Consider the following 10770-nt stretch of genomic DNA (forward strand, 5'->3'; position numbering starts at 1 on the left):
ATCCCTAGGAATTTGGCATCCCCTCAGGGATCAACAATAAGAGAGCCACCAAAGCCGTAGTTGACTACGGAGGTCGCTCCTACTCGACAAATAGACCCGGCAATGAACATACTACAGAAAATATCTGTGGATTCTTTTTTCGCTTTCCCGTTTATTATTTTGATGCAACGACTGTGGTATTTGCTCCTTGACTTAGTTTTGCCTATTAGAGATTATTTAACAATTATCCTGCGAAATCGCACGGAATATCGTCTGATACTTAGCTGACGAGGCCGTAGGCCGAGTTGGCTAAAATCAGATGATATTCCGCAAGATTGAGGAGGACAATTGTTTTATTATTCAAAAAATTGTCAACGAAACACATCTTGCATATAGAAAAACTGTCATTATGTAGCGCTTTACAATATATATTGCAGGATATCTGTTATATACGGATGACAGATAACATTAACATTTTGACCATATATGGGCAGCGCGCGCATGTGTTGAATAATAAACTGTGGTATTTGCTCCTTCACTTGGTTTTCCTTTTAGAAATTATAGGAATCTACCTAGACCAAGCCACTTATCTCCAAGCTATTTTCCTGTTGCTGCTTATTCGAGTATTTATTTCTTTGGCTTGTTAAGCTTACTTTTTGATCACAAAAAAGTTGGCAGGTATAACAAAGTGACTTTTAGCCTGCGTAGCAGGCGTCTGTTTACGTTTTTTAGCGCTCAAAACGAAACTACGGCGCCTGCTTTGCAGGCTAAGTGACTTTGGAATGAAGTGACCAGATACCCATTAGTGAGATGGGATCTCGCTAAAATCTCAACAGAATTCACTGACTAATTACTAAGTACTGTTTTGTTTAAGTTTTATTTGTGAATACAATTCATTGAGTGAGTTACATTGTGCTGTGTTATGCCTACTATTGTTGATTGCTTTTCCCGTTCTGGACATAAGTTTATTTTTTGCACTGGATTGACTGACTAAAAGCTATATAATTAATATGTAACGGGACTACATGATTGTCCAATTTGGAAATAATTAGATTCAAAAAATTCCTCTGACAGCCAAATTAGACTCGGCCTACGGCCTCGTCCAATTTTGGCTGCCCTTGGAATTTTTTTCATCAAATTATTTCCAAATTGGACAGCATGTAGTCCAATTACGTATACAAATATGTTTTCTTTGCAGGTCCCACTTGGGAAAGGAATTCCTGGCAGGATTCCTCTGAAAATGTGGACATTTAGTGTTCATCCCATGTTAATTAAACGAAGGAAAGCTTACTAGTAGAGAATCGACTTCGACTAATGTAGGGAAAACATAATATGTATTCAGGGTTCAAAATAAAATTTCGTTTTTAGCCTGAATTGGTCGGCTTTTTTTGTCAAGGCTCATTTTTTCCCGGCTGTTAGGTAAGAGAGCTATGCATTTTCAAGGGACACAACCATCTGCATACATGACGTACCCAAATGCATTCTGGAGCGATTTCAAACACAGTCGGCCATTTGCAAGTTTTCCGAAGTGATAGAATATTCAGTACGGCAAAGTAAAAGAATGGATTGGAGCAATGTGACTTCTTTTCCTATTTTGAATGTTTGAGGAGCAAATAAGATCTTCAATATAATTTTCTGGAGGGACACAATACCTGAAAAGGTGGGGCAGCCCATTATTCATCTTAACCAGTGCTCGACACTAACGCTAGTACACTAGCCCAGGACTAGTAAAATTTCATGCTTGGCTAGTAAAAGTACTTTCCTACTAGCCCATAGACTAGTAAGATTCGTGGAAAAATAAATCAACTACAACTCTACTCCCAGAAACCTTCATTAAAGTCGATCATCACACTCTTCACGTCTCAACCCTGTCAAATTCCACCTCAAGTCCTATGGGTCTCGAGCTTTTTCTGTTTCCTCGCCTGAACTTTGGAACAGTTTGCCTGTTTTTATCCGCTCGTGTGACAATTTAAGTGTCATTGTCAGTAAGAACCGGGCAAGCTCCACGGATCGAGGTTGGCCAATTCCCTTCAAACTTTCAGCGTTTTTTCTCTATCGGATAAGATTACGATCAGTGCTATTCTTAGTAAATTAAAATAAATTCCTTCGGATTTTGACCACCCCCTAGTTTTTGGAGCAAATTAAGCAAGATACGGTGGCAAATTTATGTCAACTTCCACGGCTAATTTTACTAACGTCGGATAACCCTTGATCATTTTAACGACTGTTGCGTATTGTCCGGCATATAAATAAATCATTTCTGTAATATAAACGATTTTGGATAAAAAGCTTTACTTTGGCTCGACTCCAAATATTAGCATTTTTTGGTTATCAGATGCAAGGCAATTTTTTGCAATTTTTAAAGCCAATTTTCTCCAAAGTGCGGCAGTCTCTTTTGAAACCAAACATATATTTTATGAGTCCGTCCATAAGTCTAAATAAATCCGCAAACTTTCATTTGGCAAGTCAAAATCCCGTCGTGTGAACTTCCTCACAAATTGACCTAATAAGCATAATTTGAACTAATTTGCATAATTGTTGATTTCCCAGAAAATTGTCACGCTTTTTTGTTTCATGTTGAAGGTGTTTATTAACTTCTTTTCTAGTATTAATAAGCACGATAGACAACTTTCTGAAAATAGTAGGTATATTTAAAAGAATTTTCCCACTTACAAAGCAAAAATTCTTTCCTACAAACCTCCTAGAAATTTGACCAAACTTGATTTGTCATCGAAATTCATGTCTCCCCGAAAAATTTTCACGCTTGAGTTATTACATGTTGAAGGCGTCTATGTTCTCTTCCAATGTTTATGACAATTCTTTTTCAGTTTAGTGGGCATGCTTACATAGAGCTTTGTCGATTGTTTGTTCGTTTGCTTTTTTTTAACATGGAACGGTATAATTATTTCCGCCGCTCCTGTAGTAACTAGTATGCTGTGGCGTTTTCTGTAACCAATAATGTAATAATCCCGAATTATATTTTTCATACTAAAAGTGAAGATGGAAAGCTAATTAGGAACAACACGTTAAAATATATTGTAGTTAAGAGAGCACACAATTGCAGATTGTACTGGTGACTAATCTTTAAATAAGGAGCGTACGTTCGTCCGTCCGTCCATTCATCCATCCATCTATCATGATTAACTAGCTATCTATCTGACTCACGTCTTATAAGCCTGGGTGTCAGCTTAGGGCTCATTAGCAAGGTTGATCTGATCCTGAATCGAGCTGGGCACATTGTTATTACAAATGAGACATAAATGCCCATGATAATTTATCCTAGACATAGAAAAAGTTGACTGCAAACTGGGTAATACAATGCTCGTGTTAAACCCATCGAGGACCGCTGGAAAGCATAAAGATGCCACGCCACGTAAGCAAACAATACTCGGAAAAATAGATCAAATTCACCACTGTTCCCATTGGCTCTGGTAAGTATAAATTGATATGTGCTCCGAATATAAGGAACTGGGTAGGCGTAAACATACATGCATAGTTGGAACCTATATAATTTGTTGCTGGTACTTCTATATTTATTCGAATATCCACGTTGGGAGGGAGCCAATCGTTAGGGAAACTTATCTTGTTGATGGGAGGGTTAGTGTGACAGGGAGGTAGGGGGGGGGGGGGGTAATGTACTCTGTTGTGGGTTCAGAGGTCGAAATTTTATTATATATATTAGTCTCAATGGCAAATGAATAAGATTCTCTACTGGGCCGATTAAGGCTCTTTCTTGTCGTATTCTTGGGGCGCTTTCATTCAAATTTGCCACTTCGCTGATTTTAAATAATTTATAATATGATGTCCCTGCATTCTACCCTATGATTGAATGGTCTGGAAGGAAAAGCGTTTCGGAAGCCGCTCGGATGTTTTCTCCCCTTGCCTCCTTTTTACCATTTTGGAGGCTAAATTATACTACATGGGGGCTCCCTGCAAATGCAAATCACATTAAAGCGTAGTACGATAATGGTAAAGATGTTGATGAAATGCGAAGAAGAAGAAGAAGAAGATGGTGATGATGATGTTGATGATGATGATGATGATGATGTTGATGATTATGATAGCGATGATGATGACGAGGAGGAGGAGGAGGAAGAAAATGGCGATTGTCACGACTACGATGTTGATGACTTTGTCGGTGACCATTGTTGCGATCGCTATTTTAGTTGTTATTATTGTTTTAATACCTGTGTGTTCGACCAGAATGGCGGATAACGTCCAGACATTTTTGATTAAAAAATTCGATGAGCGTGCAAGAACTAGAAACAAGGCCGATCCTTTGCAGGTAACGACGGAGACGAAGATGCTTAGAAACGAGGATGGTCAGCTCACCTTCAAGCCTGGAGAGAGCAGGACTGCACAACAGAGCAGCAGCATGATCTTACGCCAAGTAGATGTGCAGCGCTATAGGGGTATTGACCCTGAGGAAATCACTAAGGAAGACATTCACCGTGGTGTCGGAGATGGCCTTGGACACTCTCAAAAGTTTGTTGATGGATGACATGGGCAAGCAAAGCCATCAATTTTTGTTTCTTGTTAATTTGCGACTTTGTTAAAACCAACAAAATTGGCAATCTCAAACTAGTTGTCCTGAAAGAAATCTGCCAGCAGCTACATCTGATGAAAAGCGGACCGTTATCAAGAGAAGACTTTCATCGAGGCCATTGAAGCAGTTTCCGAAATTTGTAAATGCTTTCAAAAGTAACTTAACTAAAAGCTTATAGCTAATAACTTATAATTTTGGCACAAAGGATGTCGAAAGGAGATGTGGGATGGGTGGGGGTGGGGGTGGGGGTGGTGGAGGTGGAGGACACTCTGCCAAGGAACCTACGACATAAGCTGAATTGTCCCAAAAGCACCTATGTCGCTTTTTGTAACCCATCGTCTCCATTAAGGCTTGTAAGCTAGGTACACAGAGTCTCTGAGATGACAGGCATTTTAAATACATGTAAAATCGCGAGGATACCCATTGGCTAGTTTAGCCCGTCTTCGACATCACGTGCCAACAAACCGCCAGCTACGTAGAACCGTCAGTGTTCTCTTTTGTTGTTTAGATGTCAAAATTGGATTTGCGTAGTTTTATTATTCATGCCATTTGTGTAGATGTAGTTACCAAAGACATCATCTACTGCCATTTAGGTTAGAAACTCTAGGGTGAAGAGGAATAATTGAGATTTCATTAACCAGCTCTAGCATCTCCAGTATTACAGCTCTATTAAAATTATGTTATACCTTGCTGGTGCCCTATTCTAGTATTCCACAGTAAAAATTCGTAATTCGTATTCTATTATTCCCTATCGATGTTTGTACCCAAATTAATCATTCGGACTGATCAGCTCTGAACTTATCTTACTAGTTAGGTGAAAATCTTAGTATTTAGACTATAGTTCTACATGCTGTAAGAAAGGTCACTGTATAGACGTGATCAAGGATAAAAAATATTTCATTCTTCGTCCCCGACAGAACAAAAGTAAATCCGAAATAGCTGGGAGGTTTCAACAACAAAATAGTGTATTAATCAGCTTTGTTGACACAATCTCTATATACTGTCATGTTGTCAAACAAAAAATTGAAACAATATTGAAACGTGTATTAAATTCTGGTTTAAGTGTAGTAACAAGCTTCTTGGGTGTAACGCGTAACTAAACTGGCCACCTTTTTGGCATGATGTTTGGTTATGAAGATTAACTAGTTCTGTCAATCGTGTTGCTTTATTGTAGATTAAATATAACACACGATGAGAGTTAAAAGTGCCATTTCAGTTCAGTCGTATACTCAATATAGCATATGATCAGACACCGAACAGTCCGAACGTGGGGAATTTTTTTACGCCTGAAAAACCAATCAGTTTCATAATAAACAAAATACGATGATGTGTATTATTGTTTGCATCTGAACAGCTCATAAGTAAAGTTTTCCCCAAAAAAAAAGGCATAGTGCAAGTCTGGTCAAATTCTTAGGAAGCCTGTAGGATAGACTTTTACTTTGTAAGTGGGAAAATTCTTTTAAATATACCTACTATTCTCAGAAAGTAGTCTATCGTGCTTATTAATACTAAAAAAGAAGATAATAAACACCTTCAACATGAAACAAAAAAGCGTGACAATTTTCTGGAAAATCAACAATTATGCAAATTAGATCAAATTATGCTAATTAGGTCAATTCGTGAGGAAGTTCACACGACGGGATTTTGACTTGCCAAATGAGAGTTTGCGGATTTATTTAGACTTATGGACGGACTCATAAAATATATGTTTGGTTTCAAAAGAGACTGCCGCACTTTGGAGAAAATTGGCTTTAAAAATTGCAAAAAATTGCCTTGCATCTGATAACCAAAAATGCTAATATTTGGAGTCGAGCCAAAGTAAAGCTTTTTATCCAAAATCGTTTATATTACAGAAATGAGTTGTTTATATGCCGGACAATACGCAACAGTCGTTAAAATGATCAAGGGTTATTCGACGTTAGTAAAATTAGCCGTGGAAGTTGACATAAATTTGCCACCGTATCTTGCTTAATTTGCTCCAAAAACTAGGGGGTGGTCAAAATCCGAAGGAATTTATTTTATTTTACTTAGAATAGCACCGATCGTAATCTTATCCGATAGAGAAAAAACGCTGAAAGTTTGAAGGGAATCGGCCAACCTCGATCCGTGGAGCTTGCCCGGTTCTTACTGACAATGACACTTAAGTTCTTTTAAATCAAAACTCAAAACGTTTCTTTTTAAAACTTATTACTCTTAGCGATTTTTACGTTTTATTACTTTTAATGCAAATTTTTAATTTTAAGATTTATTCAGCTAATTTTAACAAAATTTTTATTGATTTTATTATATATATATATATATATATATATATATATATATTTTAAACATTTGTAAAGCGCCTAGAGCAGGCCTGGATAGGCGCTATAAAAATATATTTATTATTATTATTATTATTATTATTCATCAGGATCTAGTTTCCATAGCTTGAGTAATTTAAACCAGAGCGCTTGCGACCCACATCACATACGGATTTATATCGTACGATCAACTCTCAAACCTGACGCCATCTTGGAAAAGACCCTCTGTCCTCGCTTCCATGACACCCAAAAGGGACCTGGGAGAGAGCCATAATAAGTCGGCCATCTTGGGGTTTTCGCGCGAGCGACCGCGCGAGCATGATTTCAAGCTTTTGTAACACTTTACCTACAAGAAAACCGCCTTCAAAGGCCGATAATCGTGAGCCAGATTTACATTGTTCACCAGAGGATCACACACAGCATGAAGAGAAAAAGAAGTGTGATCCACGGTCAAGAAATTCTTAACCGAGTTGGATGATAGCATCGTTGCTGCGTCTCAGTGAAGGAGGGGGGGGGGGGGGTGGGGCTAGTGACTTGTCCTTGTGGGCTAGTGATTATTTGTACCTACTAGCCAATTGCCTAGTATCCAAAAAAGTTAGTGTCGAGCACTGTTAACACAGAAATGAAGTCGCCACATTGGCAACTAAACTGTAAAACCAGACGTTTTCGTCGACAAAGATGAAATTTTGGTCGCATTAGCGACCAGTGAGTCGGCCTTTCTAGCCCTGTAGCTGCTTTATTGTCTGATATGAAATGTTTACTTCAACATTACCGCAACTTTGATTTAAAGTTGGCCGATCAAGGCACAATATTTTATTTCTTCGGTGGAAAGTAGCCGGCAAGTGTCGTCAGAGTGCCGGCTACCGCCGAACCCTGGTATTATAGTAATTTTAAGCCTTTAAGTTACAAATCCTACTCCCGTAACTTCACATATGCCCTTATGAAGATTTACTTACCTCTACTGACGCAACACAGTCGATAAATGAGCTGGAAAGAATTCAAACTACGATCAGAGCACCCATGAAGGCGGCCATATTGAAAACACAAATGGCTAGTGCCCAGTGCTCAGCCTTCCCCGAGCTTTTTTTTGGTGGGGAGGGGGTGGGGTGCCCCTAGCCTGAAAAGGGAATAAAAGGGTAAAATGGGAACTGGGATTTGGGCAATTTGTAACTGGAAATATGGGATTTGGATCACTGGGACTGCAAGTCACAAACAAATAAACAATAGAGCTTGACCTAGGTTTGGAAAGTTGAGAGAACAATAGGCTGTGAAATTGGATTTATACCCCTGCCCCCTCCTTCAGGACCCTTGAGACTGTGTTGTTGTTGTTGTTTTTTTTTTGGGGGGGGGGGCCGAGGGGGGGGGGTAATTTCAAGAAACTGCAGCATGCAAGTGTCTTTTTCATCTCCAAGTTTCTGTGATAGCCTTACATTTTGAGGGATGAGTTTGCCTTTAATTTCATGGGTGTCAGCACACTTCCTAATACACTGGTTTACTTCAGTTTACATAACCATCTTCTGGTCACTTAGTGTTATCATGAGGCAAATATTGTTCTTGGATCTTTGTAGTCAGTTTCAGTTTTGACTTAGAGGTCATGCTAATAATAATCATCGAATCGAATGTTTATGCAGGATAACCCTTCAATGCATAAGTACAGTTATTCCAATAAGAATTGCTAAAAGATAGAAGGGTCTATTAAAGGGGGTCGTTCAGTCCGCAGAAGGCCATGCTTTTTTCTTCTTAGACCGCACTCTCAATGCCTAGAGACTGTAGTATAGGCTTTTGTACATTATGCTGGCATTTTTTCGAGCATTTTAGTGAGGCAAAAGCATTGAGCATTATTCGAGCATTTTAGTGGCATTTTCCTAGAAAATTGATTTTTTTTCCCGAGAAAATAAAAAAGAAATTAATTTTTTTTAGAGAAAATAAAGACTAAAACTCAAAATTCAACTACAAATAGCTTTCTAGAGATAGTCAACTACTTTCTAGACTTAGCCTCGACCTCGTATATGATTTCGAGGATTATGTTTTTTTGGCTGTATTTATGAACTTTTATACGTTGTTGATGTTACTTGCAACACTTGTACGTTTTTGTAAGTGTTAACAGTTAACACCATGTTAAAACTTTAAAATTAATTTAAAAAACCGTTTGTATAATGAGCATTATCCGAGCATTCTAGTGACTTTTTTGGGCGAGACCGAGCATTTTGGTGAGAAAAATGGAGCATTAAGGTGGAGCATTTTAGTGGGGAAACAAAAGCATAATGTACAAAAGCCTACTGTAGTAGCCATAAAAATACTTGGATATTAGACCCTCGCAACCGTGGAATAACGAAACGTTATCCTGCAAGCTAACCGCCACTTCAAACAAGATGACGGTTAGAGACCCACTGATCTGATAAACGTTATAGACTACAACATTCTTTTGAAGGCAATTAAGAATCTTTCAACAAACAAGAGACGATAAATCTAACGAAATATGCCAGAGAGCTAGCAGACACAATGGCATAAATATCAATGCTGTAACGGCTCCAGAGAGCGAGTGAAATCCTCCGTTAACAGACTGAAGGCTAACTTTTAGCGACCGGTGGGAGTCGTGTTTGGCCTGTCACTTTTAATATTTTCACTAATATTATTGAAAATAAAAATTTTTTGTAAGCCCCCCCCCCCCAAAGTAACCCACGTGACATTAATTCCTGTCGATCGCGCTTTAAATATTTACACACGATAAATGTTTTGCAACAGACAACAGAGAACGGACGTAGATTTGCTCAATTGAACAACAGTAATATTTTATTTTATTTTACTTTTACGTTTCCCTTGTTGAAAAGGTTAGTTATATTTCGGTTGTTTTCTTGTTTGTTTTTAAAAAATTTAATTTTAAAAAAAATCGTTTCTGACTGCACAGGAATATTTTTTTTGTGTTTGGGGTTTGATAAGTTAACTTGATTTCTGTCCGGGGGAGGGGTACTCCCATCTATGGGCTATACAGGTATGTGCCGCTCAACAGTGTATGCTTTTTTGCCTCCCTGACTCTGGAGCAGGGTATAGAATTCAGCCTTTCTCTCTGGAACAGGGTCGATTTTCCCCAGAATCCTGATTAAGCATGATCAAGCATAGCTATGAAACTCACAGGCGGCCCAGACGTTGTATTCGATTTAGGTGATTATAAGACAATGTAAGAGAATACTTTGAAAATTAAAAATAGACGAGTAACCAGGGTAAGACATTGTAAAATATTAAAAAGCGATCTCTGGTTAAAAATATGATGAAAACGAGCTTTCGACTACCAGTCTGTAGTCTACCAGTCTGTAGCCAGTCTGTAGTCATTAAAGACTACAGACTGGTAGTCGAAAGCTCGTTTTCATCATATTTTTAACCAGAGATCGCTTTTTAATATTTTACTTTAAAAATTGCTCTAAATAGTACTTGTATGAAAGATTTGAACAAAAATGTCTTACCTTATGTTTATCTTGCGTTATTTTGACATGTGTGTGCTTCTGGAGTGGGTTTAAAGCCGTTTAGACGAGTTTTTCTTTCTGACGTAGTGCTCGGAAAGAAAAACTCGTCTAAACGGCTTTAAAACCACTCCAGAAGAATTTTTTTTTTAAGTATTCTCAGTATTGTCTTATAATCACCTAAATCGAATACAACGTCTGGGCCGCCTGTGCGAAACTCCGCTCCCCGTTCAAAATTTTGGGGAGTAACCCCCCCGGGATTTTTGTTCGTCGGTGCGAAACAGACAAAAAGAACCGGTCGTTCGATGACATAAAGCGATGACATTATCACTTACAAGTCATCGCTTAATTAAAAAGAATGTGCCCACAGACTGACGTTCAAAACCGGCTAGAGTATAATAGACCCTCAAGATAAAATTCGTATAAAAAGGCAAACATGCACTAAGTTATTGCGGTTTTCAGTGGAATGAGGACTTAAAAGTCCTCAATC

At 38.3% G+C, this 10770-nt stretch overlaps 2 protein-coding genes across 4 annotated transcripts in view; both read right to left on the reverse strand.

Annotated features, from left to right (window-relative positions):
• Window positions 1-10770, reverse strand: part of LOC144658221 (uncharacterized) — a 92020-nt gene that overhangs the window by 30205 nt on the left and 51045 nt on the right. The window lies entirely within an intron of this gene.
• LOC144658304 (uncharacterized) overlaps window positions 1-10770 on the reverse strand; it is a 30647-nt gene that overhangs the window by 2741 nt on the left and 17136 nt on the right. The window contains exon 1 of one of the 2 annotated variants that reach the window (XM_078518714.1): window positions 7779-7869. The exons of the other annotated variant lie outside the window; for it this stretch is intronic. The gene's annotated coding sequence lies outside the window, so the exon portion shown is untranslated. Of the gene's footprint in view, window positions 1-7778; window positions 7870-10770 lie in introns of those variants that run through there. 2 annotated transcript variants of the gene reach the window in all.

The sequence above is a fragment of the Oculina patagonica genome, chromosome 6 (assembly GCF_052425735.1).
Source record: "Oculina patagonica isolate OP01 chromosome 6, crgOcupat, whole genome shotgun sequence".
NCBI lineage: Eukaryota > Metazoa > Cnidaria > Anthozoa > Scleractinia > Oculinidae > Oculina > Oculina patagonica.